The following is a 16,704-nucleotide window of genomic DNA, read 5'->3' on the forward strand; positions in this document are numbered from 1 at the left end:
AGGGTTCTAACTGTCGAACCCAGCCAAAATAACCCATTTTTAGATCCTCTCTCTCTACTTCTTTTCATCATTTAAGAAATCAGGCACTTTATCTCCCGTTTGGAAGGAGGCTCTCCCTGCAGCCCCACTTATTTATAATAGGAAGATGTTAAAGGTTTCGATTTTCAGTCCCTGACTGGGGCTCATTGGTATATAATATGCATGCAGTTGAGCTAGCCCTTTGCAAATGCGAACAGTTGCACCCACATTAGAACAATTACAACACGTGGATCAGCAAACCAGAAACCAAATTCAGTCCCCAAATGTAGATCGATTGATGCAAAACCATTGTTGCGTCTCCCTCGTGCCTTGTTTTGTTGGTTTCTTCTCACTCACTGAGTGGGGCTCTTCCTCACTTCTGTGCTCCTAGTTTTTTGTTTGCTCACTTTCTTCCCACTTTTTTTCTGTGTTTGTTTTTCTCTCCTACCCTCGTAAAGGCCACACCTCTGCTGCTGCTCTGCACGTAGATCAGGGACTAGACACTAGAACAAAACTAGCCTTACGTAAATCAGGTTAACGCTGCTCCTGGCTGCTCTTGCAGGGCAAGAACACTGAGCAAGGACAGCATCTGGCTCCTCCCCTTGGGCTTGGGCAGGTTTGTCCTTGGGGGAATTTCTAAACTGAAAAGTGGCATGAGAAAATATGGAATTCTTCCATCAACTTCTGACCTTACTAAATGAGGAGAAGACAGAAAAATAAAGATCTTTGATGCTAGTTGTAGCAGGGTCAGTGAAACAACATTTCCCGGAGGGACTGTTCTTGGCAGGACACCAGGAGAACAAGGAATGTGGGGAATTAGGTTGGAAGCCGCTCAGCCACATGGACAGAGTAATCCCACAGTTTACATGAAAGTTCCACTTGTTCAATTTAATACGTGCTCAGCTTCATTGTTTGCTAACGAAATATGGCGTCAGAGCTGAGAGTTCTCTGCAGTGTAGCAGCCAGTAGCATGTGCCACGGAACATGGTCTGCAGCCCCCCAGAGCCCTTGATTTTACAGTGATGGAAGGAGGAGTTTGAGCTGTACACAGACCTGGCTGTGCTGGAGGATGACAACAGCAGGAAAGCAAAAGTGTTACGTTACCTTATTGGGAAACAAGGCAGAGGAGATTTGTACCACTCTGAAGCTCATCACTTCCCCAGGCCTCACAGCAGTTCAAGGAGCCCTGGGAAACTATTGCTTCCAAAAGCACAACAAAACTGGGGCGTGACAGAGGTTTTCCACAGAGACCAATGAGGGGCAGGGGATAGACCCGCTATGTAATTGCCTTATGCACAATGGCTGCTACATGCAATTTTGGGGAACTTGACAGACTCCCTGATTCAGGATGGGATGGTCCACGGCACTTATGATCACCACCTGTGAGAGCAGCTGCTCTGGGAAGGCAATCTCACATTAGACAGACACTATAGTAATGTAGGTCCACATTAGATTTGTGTGAATTATGGTTTTAAATTGAGTGGGGATATTAGCATGAATAGGCCCAAAGCACATGACCAAAAAGGATGAGATCATGAGAAAGAAAAGTATGAAACTTGTAGTGGCCCTTGGAAATACTAGTGTTATTTTAGCCCAAACCTTAAATAAGGGAATAGAAATAAAACACGGTTAATTGGGTACCAGGTGCAATAATCAGCTACATAAACTCCTTCATTTGGCCTTAGCTAAGGTCCAACAATTGGCAATGATATGGCTTGTTTGTTAAAAGGTAGATATAAAAAAAGTAACAGCTCTTAAAGGGTTCATTGGTAATACCTGCCTGACCAACTTGGAGTCAATCACTATGGGTCTAAGCACCCAGGACTTTAGCCTGTTTGTAAATATCTTGATCAAATGCTTATAAATGTTTTGTTACTGTTTGGATGTAGTAAATTGTTCCTTATTTAGATCAATTTTATAAATACCATTCATCCTTTGGATTTAATAAAGGAATTAATGCTTACATTAGTATTCTGAATTAGTACCCCGCATAAATAATATTTCCAACAGATGCTTACATGGGGAATACAATGGAAACGTCAATACCACAGACGTATGTGCAGTGAGACAGTCAGTCCTGTGTGGTCCCTTGACGAGGAGACCAAAATTATCTCAGACTATGTAACCAGCTGAGTTTGTGGTAAAAACAAGACTCCAGCTCGGCTATATGTTAGCAGTCTCAGGCTGAAAGGACGTGGGATAGGAGTCTGAACATCAATTCTTTGTTTTTAATGTTTATATAAAAATGTTTGGAAAATAGGGAAGATGCATCATTATCAGTGGAACTGGCCTCACACAGCCAATGTTTCCACTGGGAAATTACTGAAGGGACACCAACGGAAGAGGGAATGCAGGGAGCTAGGCTGGAAGCAACTCAGCTGCATGGACAGAGCAGTCCACAGGGTTTAATAAAGTTGCACCTGTTCAATTTAACCTGCATTCCACATCACACTTTATGAATGAAGCACTATTAATGTGAAAAAGGACTGAATAAACAAAGTCTGGACTTGACTTACTCTAATTTATGTTAGATTTTCCTTGGCACCACGTCGGAGAGTTGAGCACTTACCAATCTGCAGGCTTCACATTTTTTAAATAGCAATTTCTTTAGGATTTTTTTAAAATGGAGAAACAAAAATAAAGGAAAACAAACCTAAAAAGTTTCAGGCAGAGCTGGAAGTTTTACAAACAAAAAGTTATTTGGAAAAAAAATTTAAAAAGGTTTGTGCAAAACATGTCAATATTGTTAATATTTTACACTTTATGAAAAATGTGAACATTTTAAAAATTGAAAGCAAATATTAAATTTAAAATTTATTATCTATTTTTATAAAATGTTGATAATATTTTGGGGAGAAATTGAAATACATTTAAAAAAATTGGAAAAATGGTTCTATTTTGAAAGGAAAACAAGTTCAACATTTTGAATTTTTTTGCCACACTACTTTGATTTTTCTACCAGGCTTAGTTTCAAGTTTTGATCTAACTAATAAGACAAGACTGGTGCGGCTCAGGAACTGCCATCTGCATAGCTACTGAACAGCTGCTCTTCTCATGCTAGTCTATCGGCAGGACTTTCCAGGCTCCATTCTGCTGACCCTGAAGCTATTGAATGGCTAAAATGTGTGACGTTTACCTCAGCCCTTTAACATTTTTATTGTTTTTTTTTTTAATTGTTTTAACTCACTACTTTATATTTGAACCTTTTCCATCTTTATTGTTCCACTTGTGCATTCACTAATAATTAAGCTTCTAGTAACTACAGTAGATGTGGTTATTCAGTGGAAATACATTAATGTTAAACTATTTTAATGTATGTGCAGTATGTTGAACCATTATAAAAAATGATTGAAGTGTCATGTTTCCCAAGATACTTATTTTCCTAAAATAAGATCTTGAAGTTAAATCCAGGATTCTTGCTGCATGAAATATATTTAAATATTTTAAATTAACTGCGTTTAAAGGGGTCACTGAGTTACTTCTCTGCTGACATTTCCAGAATCACATTTCTGTAAATGATGAAAATTCATTTGAAAGAAAGAGTAGACTTGACACAAAAAAAACAAAAAACCTCTTTTTTAAAATTTAAATATCATTGTCTCTTGGACTTTTAAAGTGTGACTACTCCACTTTTAAAAGTTCATTCCATTGTAAAAGATTCTACCTATAGGCGTGACTTTTAAAATGGGAAATGCCACTGGAACCAGGAATTACTCTCAAAATATTAGCTGGTTAAAAAAGGAAAAAAACTAGTTTAACTAACATTTTCAAAGTTTCAAACTTTTTTTAATTTGAAAGATTTTGAAATGGATTCTTTGTTTTTATTAAAATCCGTCACTATTTTTTAAAAATTTCTGAAGTTTTTACCTAAAGCATTATTCAAATCATCATCAAAAAGGTTATGGACATTTATTGTTTACTGAAAAGGGGGTTTTCAGCAAATGAAAAAAATTGACTATTTTGACACTTCCTATTAAATAGTCTAAATATTAGAAAGACATGACATTTTTAGTGAAAAAAAGAATGTCTATGTCAAAAGATTGCATGGAATTTTTTTTTTTTTTTTTTTAAAGAACTTTTCAATGAAAAACTTGGTTACTAGCATCACTAAAATTAAAATGGACTTTAAGCATGCACACTATAGAAGCTAGCTAGTGTAATTACGGAAAATACCACAACGTTAAAAAATAAGCAACTTTAGCCCCAATCGTGCAAAGATTTAAGCACATGCTTAACTTTAAACACTGTGACTGGTCTCATTGAGAGCACTAGGATGACTCACATGGCAGAATATTGCCATTGACATCAGTAGCAGCAGGATCAAGCCCACAGTCCACCAAGTTAAGCGCATGTATATGTTTTTGCAGGACTGGGCCTTTATATATATATATATATATATATAATGCTGCCAAGCTCATCCCAAGGCCTCACCAAACCCTGACAAATGCACAGCTGAAAACCAGGCCGGCTCAGCTGTGTGTTAGTGTTAAGAGATGTTAAGTTTATAAGAATGTCTTTAGACCTGATGAAATGTTTGTAGGATGTACTGATCTCACTTATAACCTCCATATCCCATGGGATAAAGTTATATTGAATGTTTGCATGTAAATCTCTAACTGCGTAACTCAAACAGGAAAGCAGCATCAATTAACGTAAAGTGCTGGTCCTTCACACAAGAAGGGCCATTGAAACCAAATAAGCCACTGTGAAACATTAAAAGGCCAGAGACTTTGTTGACTGTGTCCTCCTCTCACACGCCCACCCATGAAGAAGAGATGGGTACAAACACTTGTCCTATGAGTCTGAACTCAGGGAGAAAGATATAAAAATCCCTGACCAGAAGGAACTGCATCACTCTGGTGCTTGGCATTCAGAGAGGGCAATATTTCTACACATAAGCAAGGGATCCTCAAGCTGCTTAGCTTGGATTAGCTCTCAAGAACACAGAATGCAGATCACAGCCGCGTCTATTGCCCTTTGGAACCGAAGATGGTAACTCATTTGTTCACCTGCTTTAACTTTGTAAATAACATTTCTTTTTTTAGTTAATAAACCTTTAGTTAGCTTATTATAGGATTGGCTACAAGTATTGTCTTTTGGTGTGAGGTCTAAGGTGCAATTGACCTGAGGTAAGTGACTGGTCGTAACCTGAATATTGCTTGTGATTTTTTTAGTGTAAGGGACCATCTATCACAAAGGCAAGTTTGCCCAAGTGGCACTACAGACTGGGTTACGCCAGGAGACTATCTGTAACTCCATGGGTAGGTTGCTATAGCGCTTGGAGTTCATGCTTCTTGGTTGGTGAAATCTAAGTGTAGAACTCCCAACCAATTTGGGGTTTGAGCCCTGCTTCCTCACAGTCTGCCCTGAGGTTGTCACTCATGCTCGTCAGCTACTCCAGACAGCTTGACAAATGCAAAAGGATTTTATCATCAGAGCGGTGAGAAAATACCAATTTTTGCTTAACAAAAATACAAAATAAGAAACATTTCCAATTAGTAATAAATCCTATTATCTTAACAAAAAAAATTAAGTTCTACAAAATAGCCGAGTGCAACAAAATAGTCCAGCCCCAGCACACTGACTCAAGCTGGGAATGACTGTATTCTTTATAGAGACAGACCTAATAAAAGTGCTCCATGAGGTCTGCAAGTTCACATGTCAGACATAAGGATGTCCAACATCAATTTACATCTGAGGTCAAAGATCACATTTTAAATAGAGATACAGGGCACAAGTGGGGGGGGGGGGAAGGGAAAGCTTTTATACTTTGGTCTTACATAGTATTCCATTTACCATGTGGTGATATGGATTTCACAACCTGCAAAGGGCAAACTTCCTGCACAGTTTATGAATAAAAGTGTAGCCAAAACCTCCAAACTATGAATTACAAATTCCTAACACAAACAAATATATTTGAACCCAATTCTTTCTGTATAAGTACATAAGGCTCCCTCTGAAGAAGTCCCACGGAGGTCAGTGGGAGCCCTAAGCAGGGGCGGCTCTAGGCACCAGCACACCAAGTGCGTGCCTGGGGCGGCAAGCCACGGGGGGGCGGCCTGCCGGTCGCCGTGAGGCCAGTAGTCAGGGAGGGAGCCTTCGGCGGCAAGCCTGCGGGAGGTCCGCCGGTCCCGCGGCTTTGGCAGCAATTCGGCGGCGGGTACGCCGAAGCCGCAGGACCGGCGGACCTCCCGCAGTCATGCCGCCAAATCCGCGTTACCAGCCAGACCTCCCACAGCTGCCTGACTGCCGTGCTTGGGGTGGCAAAATACATAGAGCCGCCCCTGGTATTAACATGTGGGGACTCCCTGATTGCTGTAACTGCAGATAGCATTCCAGCCATGTGCACACAGACTGGCTTCCCATCGCCACCTCTAAACATCCCTCCTGCAACCTGTGCTCCTCCCTCCCAGTTCCATAAAGGTTGCTGCAGCCATCAGCCCTTCAAATCCCCACCATCAAGCAGGTTTCAGTGTGCCCAGTCTCACTCTCCCCCACTAATCAAGCTTGCAAGGGCCTGCTTTACCCCCCTCCATCAATCAGGCTTGCATGCACCTGTCCCTTTATCCCTGTCAATCAAGCTTGTGTACACTCAGCTGACAAATTTCAACTCCCAGGCTTGTAAACATTAGCCCATTTATCCCTATGTCACAAATCTCTCTGAGCTCCCCTTCTTGGCAGTTCACCAGACACTGAATCCCCCTTGGACTTTCAGATTCCCTGGGTCTCAGTAGGTGGCAGAACTATTTCTTCCCTTGGCCTCCCTGGCACATTTCCTAGGCCCTGACTCTCACTCTATTACTTCTTCATGGAAATAGAATCCTGCAGCCTATCAGCCTTAGGCCCTCATAGGGCGACCAGACAGCAAGTGTGAAAAATCGGGATGGGGTGGGGGCGATAGGAGCCTATATAAGAAAAAGACCCAAAAATCAGGAGTCCCTATAAAATCGGGACATCTGGTCACCCTAGGCCCTCAGGACCAGCATGACACCCAAAATATTTTCATAGCTTAACATGTCTTCTATCAGAAATACACCTATAGGTGTGAGCCTTCTTGTTTACCTCTTCAAAGGACCATATGGTAGGTGTAGCCTAGAAGACCCAGGCACTTTGCACAGGATTCTAACACCCTATTGCTCTTTTCTTAATGACACGAGAAATGCAGAGATTTATACAAAAATAGTAAACCCGACATGAAACTCCCTGTCTCAGTTTCCTCCACACTTCAGGCCATTTTATGGGCCTGGATCATGGTCACTTGGGGCCACCCTACATCCTTCTGTTGCAGTGCATCACTTATACTGACTAAACACAAGTATTGACTAAAAATTACCCTAACTCCAAAATTTAAAAACATGGCACTAAAGCTGCCTGCTGGATCAGATCTAGTGAGGATCCACCTTTCCCCCACGTTTTCGGTAGGTAGATAGTGTTTATGGAGAGCTATCAGTCAACAATAGCACTACAACACAAATTTCAGCCATAGCCTAAACATCGGAGGCTTATGAAAAATGTCTGTCCCTTTGTAAACATTTTCAGAAATATTTGTACGTGTGAGTTTTTGTTCAAAAAGAATATTTGGGTAGAGACAAAGTTTAACGAGTACATTTGTAACTACACATTTTAAAGAGGATTCTCTCCAGAAAAGTTCACGTAGTCATCTTGAAAGCAGTTTGGAATTCAAAGGCAACAAATCAGGGAAGAGACAATTACATTGACTCAGGTGAACCATCATACAGAACAAGTAGTAAATTATGAATAGGGAATAGTCATAGCAAATATGTGGTGAGAAGATCCTGAGCAATCAGAGAGCAGAATGCAAGCCATTTGTCAAATCATATTAAATAAACACATTAACAAAATCTGAATTTGCAGATTATTTGCAAATAGGAAAAGGTGCCAAATTAATCTCTAATTATACATTCAAATAAAGATGGCTGACATATAGAGGAGAAAAAAAATCCCAAAAAAGTTTTCTGCTCTTTTTAATTGAAATTTAAATATACAGTATTTCATCAAATTCTAGTAAATATTTCACACAGCTGAGTCTGTATCTAATCTTTCCCAGAAACCAGGCTAATTGCTGAAGCAAGTATACCGAAAGACTGTCTTTACTTCCATTGTTTTCTTACTTTAACTTTTCTTATTAGGGTTCAGATTTTTAAATTTCTCTCTCGCTCATAAATATTCCCTCCTAAGCTTCAACTTGCCATGAAATGCACATGAAAAACTCCCATGGGAGACTGGGGTGTATAAGCCATGGGTCCTGTATTCAGTGTTTCTATATATATACACACACACACACACACACGTCATTCTTTAAAGTGACACTTCCAAGTAGTTTGGGCACAAACTCTGCATTATGATAAAAGAAAGCACCTGAGGAGATGGGGGAGAGATGTGACAGAATTAATAAACAGAAATATTCTTATTATATTTTCTTCCTTTCCTTTTTTAAAATTAATATAAACATTTTCAATTTTTGGATTGAAAATCATTCCCCCTTTACTGATGGAAACTCCAACATGACAGCCTAGTGCTATGGCATGAAAAAAAGAAAGTGAAACTGGCTACATAATGTGTAGCTCATTCAACAGACCACTTAAGTTTCAGTGTTTAAGCCTAAAAACACACACATTGAAATAAGAAAAAAGCACAAATGGTGAAAAGTCAATTACATTTGAAACTATAAACCTCATTCATTTATCTCAGGCTCTCTAGCATATTTATTACCTACCACATCATTTTTGGACAACTCCCTTCCATGTCACTACACTACATCATTGGGAACTACTCAGAAGTGCCCAACAAGACAACATGTTCATACAATTCAACCGAACCTGTTCCTCAGCTTTTTCCACAGCTGGTATCAGGTTCCTAAGTAAAGCTCCCCATTTCTCAGTGCCAGCACTGGCTCTAGGTTTTTTGCTGCCCCAAGCAAAAAAAAATTTTGGCTGCCCCCTTTTTTGTCTTTTACACATTTGCTCTTTGCAATTTTTTTTGTTTTGTTCCTATTATTTAGGAAACTGGAGAGAAGATGCAGGGTTGCATGGAAAGACACTGGTCAGTAGAAGAGTAATGTAGGATTTTAATGTTGTCGGTGAGCTTATCACAGAGTGAGACTTTCTGTGTTTAAACGTACGTGTATTATTGTGAGATGCCTCTGACGTTGCAAGATGAAAAAGCAGCAGAGATTGATCCTGGGTTACTGGAGCACACCAAAGCACCTCGGGTGCTAGAAAGGGGAAAGCGTAGGGAGAAAAACTTAAGGCTCTTTGGATCCGCTTCTCATCCTGAGTCAACTCCTTCCGGTGACCGTTTTCTCAGCCCCAGACCGCCCCCCTGAGCCAGGCTTGTGGCTCAGATCACAGCCTGGAGAACAAAAGCCACAACCAGGGACGGGGCTAAAGAGCAGATGTGTGCACAGTGCGGGGGAGGGGGGGAGGAGTGGGTGAAGTTCTGTCCAGCGGGCGCGAATCGCCTGGATGTAGAAATACCTGACGGGCATCATGAGCTCCGCTTCCGGACTCCAAACCAGGCTCTTCTCTGCACTGACAGAGGCTGGAGGAGCCTCCGCCACTTGCAAGAGCAGCAGGAGGAGAAGCTGCAGTGGCAAAGCCTCTCCCAGCAGCAGCTGCTGCCATGATGGGAGCACAGAGGCACAGCTGTGCCCCATCCTCCTGCCCGGCACAGAGGTGCTGGGGGATTATCCCCCTCTGCGCGCGCTCCACCAGCCAGTTCTTCACCCAGTCGCATGGCGCCCTACTTTGATGGTCGCATGGCAAAAAGTGCACCTAGTTGCAAAAGGGGAGGGTTGCTATTCCTGTCCTCACACGGGCTCCCAGCCAAAAAAAAAAAAAAAAAAGCGCAGGGTGGCGGAGTGCCGCCCCTTCGAAAGTGCCGCCCCAAGCACATGCTTGGAGTGCTGATACCTAGAGCCGGCCCTGCTCAGTGTCCTCTGTCCATCCTCTGGTAATCCCTACAAACAAGGTTTTTCCTCCCTCATTTTTCAAATGGTCAGGAAATTGCATGAGATTAATAGCTGTCTGGCCCCAATCTCCCACAGGAATTATTTCCATGCCTTATCAAATTTTCAGGGGTCCCTACAGCATTACTCCCTCTTAAAGCTTGGAAGGAAGGAAGGAGACAGCTAGAACATAGCAGGTTTTTAGGATTTTCAGTGTCACACAAGATAGGGAAAAGAACGAGGCGTACTTATGGTGACTGATACAGACTAACACAGCTACCACGCTGAAATCTGTCAAGATGGGGAAAGTTTTCCATCTTCTGGCAAAATGAAGGAACAGCAGCTTTACACATCACTCCACTGCTCTTGTCTGCAGGGTCTAGCAAGAAGCAGCTCTGCATTAGTTCACCCCCTCCCCGCATCTTCCCAAATTCATTATCATCACTTCAATGCACGGATATTCTTACTAAGGTAACAGACAGTCATACCCAACAATGCTAGTTACAGGTACTTGGGAGTAGACAGACAGGTCCCTACTCTAACCTGTAACTGTCTGACAACTGTGAGTCATCATACTCTTCTTACCCTTTACATTTTTTTTATCTAATGGGGAAGGGAGGAACCTAAAGAAAGAAATGTACGGTTTTATTAATATTTAAAAAGGGATTCTTTTTGATTTTGATCTTCTGATTGGATATTCACTTCCTTAACTAAAAAGTAGGAAACTGAAAGTAAAAAGAAAACTAGAAAGTGAGGAAAGAAAAACCTTCTCCTACAGAATACTTCCATTCAGAGACATGGGTCTAAAACACAGAATTCTATGAAAGACCTTGAACGGGCACCAGTTGCTCAAATTCTGCACTAACACAGGGAATCTAAGACATCATCATGATCAGGAGGAGTTTGCTGCAATTTTGGCTTATGCTGGTCTTCTCCATTGAAATCTCATGTCCAGATTGTAACAGGCTTCATGTTCTACAAACCAGAATGAACAGTGAGAGTTTAGAGCGTCTGGAGAAAATGGGTGGAAACTTTCCCTTCCAATGTCTAAATGAAAGGACAGCTTTCAAGCCCAGAGATCTGACTGTCCCAGCAAAAGAATACCAAGGTGTGACATTATTGATATAATCAGGGACCATATAGAATATGGTTGCAACCACGGTCCTGTAGTGGCACCAAATCTTGTATAAAGGGGCTCAAATGAGGTGTCTTAGAAAAGGGTATAGTTCGCTGGTTAGGATTATGCTGTCTATACATGTGTAGTAACAATTTTGTAGTTGAAGTTATGAATATTGGCTCTATACTGTCTGTATTTCAAACTTATGCTATGCTTCTGGGAGACATCCCAGACAAGTTGGTGTTAGCTCTGCCTAGCTCTGCCTAGCCTGCTTGATGGCCCATTAAGAAACCTTTAGATTCTGAAGGATTGGCAACAGCGTGATTTATGGGCAAGATCTGATTTGTATATTGACCTGGATCTGGGGCTTGGTTCTTTGGGATCAAGAGAACCGTTTTTCTTTTATTGGGGTATTGGTTTTCATAACCATTTGTCCCCATAACAAGTGGCACTGGTGGGGATACTGGGAAACTGGAGTGTCTTAGGGAATTGCTTGTGTGACTTGTGGTTAGCTAGTGGGGTGAGACCAAAGTTGTCACTGTCTGGCTGGTTTGGTTTGCCTTAGAGGTGGAAAAACCCCAGCCTAGGGCTGTAACTGCCCTGTTTGAGCAATTTGTCCTGAATTGGCAGTCTCAGTTGGGTCCCGCCAGAACCACATCATTACACAAGGTAGTGTGGAAGCAGAGAAAGAACTGACAGGAAGGAGATGCAATGCATGACAGTTCGTTAGCAAGAGTTAGGCTAACTGTAACCCTAATAACGCGAGATTTGTAGAAGTGAGGAATGTGTGAGGCGAGTGGGAAAGAACTGTGTGAGAAGTTGCTGCGACCTTGTGTAGATAATATGGAATGTAGACTAAGAGTCTACATTAGTGAGCAAAACAAGATATCAGAATGACCTATGTATAAACAAAATGCAACTGTTGCTCATTATTGTCTGTAACAAAAGGTATAAATGCTTGCTGTAATTGTTTACCTGTTGAGAGACCTGCTTAGCTCTCTCCCTCTGCGCAATTGTGAGAGTTAATAAAGCATCTGACTTGCTGTACCTAAACAAATAGTGAGAACTCTGTTTTTCTCCGACAGTAGCCATCCAAGATCCTCCAAGAGCGCTTCCATATCTTTAACAACAATCTCACCCAAGCTCCCTGGAATGGGACTTCCATAAAGGAATTCCAAAATGGACTTCACCAGCAGATTGAGAAGCTGGAGATGTGTTTGAGTGCTGAGATGGAAAAGGAGATAACCTACCCAGGAAATGAGAACCTCCTGCTCACTAGCCTGAAACTGAAGAGATACTTCCAGACAATAGACGATTTCCTGAAAGAAAAGCAATACAGCCTATATGCCTGGGAGATCATCCGTGCAGAAATATCCAGATGTCTTCTAATTCTCGACATTCTCTAGGAAAAAGACTTTTTCCTAGAGAAACTCAAATAATATTCTATGAATAAAACAGCTGAAGAGAGATGGGTCATAATTTTATAATTCTTATTACATAGGGCCCAATCTTTCTCCCATAGGAATTTTACCAACACAGCTATTTCAAACTCATGTTAATAAAACTGTTTTAGAGTAGCATATAGTTTAGTGCTTCCTTACCACACACACAATGTTCTATATGAAAAATATACAAATATATCATAATTGATAACTAATGACAAAATATCATCCGTTGATAATTAACCATACCAAATAGAACTTTGCCCAGTAAGCATCTGTAGAGGAGCGGACTCACCCCTGCAGTGCCTCCTGCTGGTGACTTCCGGGAATTAGCTTGTTCCAGCTCCGGAGCGCCCTCTGCAGGGCAGCGATCCGCCTGTCCTCTGGCCCCCGTGTCCCTCCCTGGACCCCGATGCCCTTTTACCTGGGGTGCTGCCCCCTGGCAGTACCCCCCCTTAGGGTCTCCCACTCCCAGGGGAACCCCCACCCACTATCCCCACTTTGCCTCAGTCTTGGCTACTGCCCAGTCTCCATCTAGCCCCCGTTCACTGGGGCAGATTGCAGTATAAGCCACTCATCACAGGCAAAGGGGTTCAGACCTGCTGCCTCTGCCTACCCAGGGGCTGCCCCCTGCAACCAGGGCCGGCTCCAGGCACCAGCTTAACAAGCAGGTGCTTGGGGCTGCCAAGGGAGAGGGGCGGCACCTGCGGCAATTCAGGGTGGCAGGTCCCTCACTCCCTCTAGGAGCGAAGGACCTGCTGCCGATCGTGGCTTCCCACCACCCCCCAATTGCCGCCGCCGGTCGCGATTGTGGTTTTTTTTTTTTTGCTTGGGGCGGCAGAAATGCTGGAGCCGGCCCTGCCTGCAACCCAGTACCTAATAGGCCTTACCCTAGGCCTGCAGCCTGGGGCTTTCCTAGGCCAGAGCTCCCCAGCTCCCTTGGCCTTTCCCCAGCCCTGCTCCACTCTAGGCACTTAGTTAAGCTCCCTACAGCCAAGCCCTTCTCTCTCTGAACGCAGAGAGAGACTGTCTGCTTGAGCTCCTGGCTCAAGCCTTTATAGGGCCAGCTTGGCCCTGATTGGGTCGTGGCCCCAGCTGAGCCTGCTTCCTCCCAATCAGCCCAGGCATCTTGCCCTTCCAAGGCTGTTTTAAACCCCTCAGGGCAGGAGCCAGTAACCACCCCATTACAACATCTTAGCTGGGGAAAAGAACAGCAACAAGCCCACTTTTAACAACTGCCTAGTAAGAGAAAATTCCAATCAGGACACCAGAAAATTGACCGGCTGTGTGCACACACTTCTATCCCACCATCGAATTCTCTTGGCCAAGGCTACTTATTCTGCTTTTCTTTGTTCTGTTTACATTTCAACAACTTTGGGGGGGAAAAAAAAGTCACAAGATCATAAGTGTAGTAAGGATTTATGATTTGACATCTGGTTAGAAAAAGATGGTCTATATTTGGAATTTGAAACTCTCCATGTTTGAACCATTCCCCTTTTTCATTTCAGCACATGATGCTTCATGTAATGATGTTATGAAAACAGCTGAATGAAACTACACCTCCACTGGAGTGGTTTGTCTCTAAGTTGATTCTACAAGCAGTTCCTTTCTAGACTCTTATCAGTCTGTCTTGCATTAAACAAGGGATCGACTCCTACAGAATTCCAATTGCACAATTCATATACTACTTGCCATTATCAGATTGATTTACTCACATGAGAAAATGTAAAACAAAAGATATTGCTGAAAATATGCCAGAAGACAACATACCCTTTGAACCGAAGGAGAAAAACCTTATGATTTCCAAATCGTTGATGTTAGCTGTTTGCTGTGAATTTTCCTTGGGCTGCTCTTAAAAATGAAATCTCACCTCTGAACTATAACAAGCTTCACTTCAGCATAACAGATGTGAACCAGGTCAACTTCCAGACAAAACAGAAGGGTAATTTTCCTGTAAAGTCAGAAAGAAGAGAGGGACTTTATGTGGCCCAAAAAGGTTCTCAAGCCTTGGCAGAAAGAGACTGCCAAGTGGCCATCCAGGAAATCCTCGAACAGATTTGCTACATCTCGTGTCAAATTCCTTCTTAAGCTGCCTGGAATGACAGTCCCATTCAAAGATCCGAACATGGACTCATAAGCAAGTGGAGCTTCTGGAGGACTGTTTTGCTTCAAGCATAAAAAGCAAACAAGAGCATCCCAAATTCTAGGTCATGTATAATTAAGAGCACTGGAATTATAAACTATTGCTACTATATAGTCTCCTCTTGCACTGTGAAAATATTTTCAGATCATTTTACTGGATTTGAAACAGTATTTTGGTGCTGATCTACTTTTATTTATTGATAATATTTATTTATTGCTCTTATTTATCATTTTCAGATGTATTTTATAATATTTATTGTATAAATATTTATTTATACAAAATAGCAGCCTACCGCAGTAGTGATTTTTATTCATTCTATATTTAAAACAGCAAAGATCCAATAAAAATCTTATCTTGTTCTGCCTTAAGACTCCAGTTCAGCAAAGGATCTGTCAACATTTGGCTAAGGTTAAGTGCACGAGTCTTATGTTCACGTGTGGATAGGGTGACCAGATCACCCAAGTCAAATATCGGGACGCGGGGGGAGGGTGACGCGGGGGGGGGGGGGGGTGCGAGCACTTCCGGGCTCCAGGCTCCGGCGCATTTCCTTGTTTGTCCAATGTCCTGACCGCACGTCAGTCAGGACGCGGGACAAACAAGGAAATATCGGGACAGTCCCGATAAAATCGGGATGTCTGGTCACCCTACGTGTGGAAGTACCTTGTAAACATAAACTCCGATTCAGAAGTGATTCCATAGGAAAATAGGTATGGTCAGGGCTGCCGGGAGCGGGTTTGGGCCCTGGTGAAAAAAAGGAGTGATAAAGAGATTGGTATTCCAAGGGGAAGACTTCAGACTGTCACAATACAAAATTGCTTGCCCCTCCCTCCCACTAATGAGATGTGCGTATGAACTTCCTCCCAATTAGTCAGGTTTCCATATACACAGCCTCCCTATCCACCACCTTTCAGACTTGTGTGGGCCTAATTTACCCCCTCCATCAGTCAGACTTGGGTGCACTTGCCTCACAATTGACATCAATCAAGCTTGCATGTACCCAGTCCCTCCTGCTAAGGTTTGTAAGCACATGGGGCTACCATAGGCGCCGACTCCGTGGGTGCTCCAGGGCTGGAGCACCCATGGGAAAAATTAGTGGGTGCCCTGGCCACCCTCTGGCCAAGCTCCCCTCCCAATCCCCCTGCCCCACCTCACCTCCTCCTCTAATGCCTCCACCTCCTCCCCTGACTGTGCCGCATCCCTGCTCCTCCGCCTACCTCCCAGCACTTGCCGCCACCAAACAGCTGTAGCAAGCTCCGGGACGGAGGGGGGAGGAGCAGGAATGTGGCGCGCTCAGGAGAGGAGGTGGAGAACAGGCGGGGCCAGGTATTTGGGGAAGGGGTTTGAATGGGGGTGGAGACCCTGGGGGAAGGGGTTGGAATGGGGATAAGAAAGGCAGGGCAGGGGTGGAGTCGGGGCGGGGCTAGCAGTAGAGGGGGCTTGAGCACCTACCAGCGCCAATACAGTCGGCGCCTATGGGGGCTAACCCTTTTGCCCTCCCCCTACCGGCCTAAAATCAAGCTTGTGTGCTCATGGACTGCATGTTCCACCAACAGCCAGTTTTATGAGCACAGTGCGTCAAAATTTCAGTTGTAATGTGAATAATGACTAAAAGTTACCCTAAACCCAATAATTTAAAACTATTTGAAAAACAAAACAAAACTAGCCCTTAGACCGGACCTAGTGAGGATCTACCTCTCTACCAAATCTGGGTACGTAGATAGTATTCTGAAGAGTTGCTACTCAACCATAGCACTGCCTAGGACAAATTTAAGCCAGACACTAAAACTGGAGATTTCTTATTTAAAAGTTTTTAAAAGAAGTCAAACAGCCACTACATTAAATGTTCCAATAGTATAAAAACAAATTGGGTGTGAATTCTCACAATGATTGTCAATCTCCCTTTAGAGAAAAAACAGGAACATATTCCCCACGGGCAATCCCTTTTATAATGCAACCGAAAATACAGAGTTGCTAATAGGAGCCTCTGTACATTCAAAGTCAACAGATGGCGCCACTG

General features: G+C 42.9%; 1 pseudogene; it reads left to right on the forward strand.

Moving 5' to 3' along the window:
* Positions 1-10,873: 10,873 nt before the first annotated feature.
* Positions 10,874-12,541, forward strand: LOC128838526 (interferon kappa-like; annotated as a pseudogene).
* Positions 12,542-16,704: the final 4,163 nt, after the last annotated feature.

Source organism: Malaclemys terrapin, chromosome 5 (genome assembly GCF_027887155.1).
Source record: "Malaclemys terrapin pileata isolate rMalTer1 chromosome 5, rMalTer1.hap1, whole genome shotgun sequence".
Taxonomy (NCBI): Eukaryota; Metazoa; Chordata; order Testudines; family Emydidae; genus Malaclemys; species Malaclemys terrapin.